The sequence below is a fragment of the Canis lupus genome, unplaced genomic scaffold (genome assembly GCF_011100685.1).
Source record: "Canis lupus familiaris isolate Mischka breed German Shepherd unplaced genomic scaffold, alternate assembly UU_Cfam_GSD_1.0 chrUn_S1533H1718, whole genome shotgun sequence".
In the NCBI taxonomy this organism is placed as follows: Eukaryota; Metazoa; Chordata; class Mammalia; order Carnivora; family Canidae; genus Canis; species Canis lupus.
Window position 1 is genome coordinate 1 of NW_023330371.1, and position 3,179 is coordinate 3,179.

General features: G+C 52.5%; 1 long non-coding RNA gene across 1 annotated transcript; it reads right to left on the reverse strand.

Moving 5' to 3' along the window:
* Positions 1 to 1,330: 1,330 nt before the first annotated feature.
* Positions 1,331 to 2,749, reverse strand: LOC119878347. The gene is made up of 3 exons (XR_005386796.1): positions 2,533 to 2,749; positions 2,306 to 2,451; positions 1,331 to 1,592 (listed from the first exon to the last, which is right to left on the reverse strand). It is a non-coding gene; the product is annotated as an uncharacterized LOC119878347 (long non-coding RNA).
* Between the last annotated feature and the right edge of the window lie 430 nt (positions 2,750 to 3,179).

Below are 3,179 nucleotides of genomic sequence, written 5' to 3' on the forward strand. Positions count from 1 at the left end.
GTTTTACCTCAGTGAAGTCCACTTCCCAGTAGGCTCCTGGGCGGTCCCCCCGGAGCCAGTGCCTGGGTTAGATCCATGGGCGGTGGCATTAGTAACTGGCATGAGTGGCAGCTTGCCACGATCTGCTCGATCTTTGCTCGAGAGTCTTTAATAGTGATCTTTGCATGTCGTATGAGGTCTTCCATCTTCCTTGTTCCCGTGTGAGTACTCCGATGCGTTTTGGATAGGACTCGCCGTCCCAGTTCCTCTGGCAAGATGATGCTGGAGTCTGTGGCCCTCCACCAGCCACACAATCACTGGGTCATAGGCAAGCGTTTGATCCAGTGTAAGTCAGCATCACTATAGTTGGGGGTGTCCGGCAGGTTCCGTTCCCCCGGATCAGGTAGCGTGGTTGCTAAGACCTGGGTCACCAAAAGGGACACCTCCTTTGCTTTTAAATCGGCTAGCCGGTTTCCCCTGGCTACTGGTGTGTCTGCCTTTTGGTGCCCCGGACAGTGGATGATGGCTAGGGCCTTGGGCAGCCAGAGGGTCCTCAGGAGTTCAAGAATCTCCGTTTTGTTTTTAACAGTCTGCCTCTGCTGTCAGAAGCTCTCTCTCTCTCTGTAAAGGGCTCCGCGAATGTGAGCGGTGGCAAAGGCGTACCTGCTGTCGGTGTAGATGTTTATTCGTTTACCTTCCTCCATGGTCAGTGCCTTGGCCAGTGGGATCAGTTCTGCCCATTGAGCCAACATTTAGGCTGTCAATGGCTCCGCCCAGACGGTCTCTGTCTCCGTGGTTATGGTATGGCTGCCCCCCGCAAATCGGACTCCTTCTCGGACAAAACTGCTGTCGTCCGTGTACCAGGTGGCATTGGCGTTCGGCAGTGGCTGGTCCTGGAGATCAGCTCTGATTCCGTACACCTGTGCCAAAATTTCTTGACAGTCATGCAGAGGGGGGTCCCAGTCTGGGTTAGGGAGTAGCGTTGCCAGATTCAGGGTTGTCGGTGGCTTAAATAAAATTCTGGTGGGGTTTAGCAGTAGGCTCTGATAATGGGTCAGATGGGCATTGCTGATCCAGCTGTCTGGGGGCTGTTTGAGTACCCCTTTAATAGCGTGTGGGGTGGTAACATGCAGTTCTTCCGGACTTTTTCTATTATAGACTCGTTCTGCTATTGTCACTAAGTCCTGCAAGCTCTTCTCTCCCAGTCTCTCTACTCTTTGCAATTTCTTTTTAATGTTCAGAACGGCCTGGTTAACAAAAGCCATGATAATTGCGGCCTTGTTTCCGGGGCTTCTGGGTTCATAGGGGTGTACTGCCTAAAAGCCTCTATTGCTCCCTCTAAGAAGGCTGCTGGACTCTCATCCTTACCCTGTCTCACATCATAGACCTTGGCCAGATTGGTAGTCTTGCACGCGGCAGCCTGGAGACCTGCCATTAGAGTCTGGCGGTGGACCCGGAGTCTCTCCTTACCTTCAGGCGAGTTGTGTGCTTTGGGGAGTAAAAACGGGTTTTAGCCAAGGAGGGGAATTCTCGATCATGTCCTGACAGGCCAGGATGTTGGGCATCTGGTCAGGGTGGCCATCTGGTTTGTCCCTGAAGTTCACGGCCTTAACCTGTAAGATAATAGGTAGGTGAAAATTTCCTTCTCGGGGCCATCCCACGTCAAAGGTTGGCCATTCTGATATGCAATAAATTTGGAATCTCTCTCTCTGTATGTCTATGCTCACAATAAGAGCTCTTTCCCTAACATCCGAGAAGTGGGAGAGCATAAGAGACAAGGGTATGGTTTGCATCTGTCCCATTATGTCCCCCGTCCACACCAAGGCACAGACAGTTATGACAGTTCACAAATAACACAGTCAAACACACAGTTAACAAGAACACAGTAACACAGACCAGCACACAAACAGGTAACACAGACCAGCGTGCAAAGAGGTAAGAAGAGCACAGTAACAGACAAACGTTCTAGTGCAGCTGCGGAGACAAGACAGAAAGTAATCCGAAGGGCTGGCAGCCAGCCCTCCTTACAGATGAGGACCCCCGTCCTCCATACAGACGAGGACCCCCATCCTCCTTACGGATGAGGACCCCCTGTCCTCCTTACGGATGAGGACCCCCGTCCTCCTTACAGATGAGGACCCCGTCCTCCATACAGATGAGGACCCCCGTCCTCCTTACAGATGAGGACCCCTGTCCTCCATACAGAGGAGGACCCCTGTCCTCCTTACAGATGAGGACCCCGTCCTCCATACAGATGAGGAGCCCCGTCCTCCTTACAGATGAGGACCCCCGTCATCCATACAGATGACGACCCCATCCTACTTACATATGAGGACGCTCATCCTCCATACAGATGAGGACCTCCATCCTCCTTACAGATAGGACCTCCATCCTCCAGGCAGGGGCAAGGGACGTCTCCTCAAGACCCCCGGTTGATGGCCCACCAGCGCATCCGCCTAAGTCAATGCTGACCTAATACAGATTGGAATTCCTACAGGTTAGAGCTCTTAGAGAATATGCACGCAAAAGGTGGAAAAAGTTGAGTGCACTCACCACGCGTGAAATCCTCCGGATAAGGTCCTGGAGGTCTCTCAGATCCCGGACGAGCCCCCAAATGTTGTGGCCAAGATTGTGAATCCTAGAAACCACCGAGAAGCCGACACCGATGCAAACACAAGAGGGTTTATTCACAAGCTGGAGCGTGGGTCTAAGTATACCTGACACAGCGGAGCAGGGACTTGGACCCCAAGACTAAGGCATAGCAGCTTTATAGGGGCAGTGGCCCATGGGATACACAGAAAGTTGCACAGTCATGTCGGTCCACACGCAGGTGGCCGATTGAATTACATCTTACCCTATAGTATCCATTTGAGCTGGCCTATTACTTTGGTCAGAATTGGCGCGCAGTTTTGGCTGGCATAAAGCAGGGTTACATTGTTATGGGCCGATTTCTGAGTAGCGTGTGCCCAAAAGCTTGACTAGGGTGGGGCAGCACCTTAAGCAATAAGCAGGTTATGTAGGGGTCATACAGAGGGTGACAGCTGTAGCACAAAATGGCATCTGTCCTCCTCTGCTTGTCCAGGAGTAGGGGATTTTTGTTAAATTTCCTGGGTCCCAGGATCCGTGGGTGGCGCAGCGGTTTAGCGTCTGCCTTTGGCCAGGGGCGTGATCCTGGAGACCCGGGATCGATCCCATGTCGG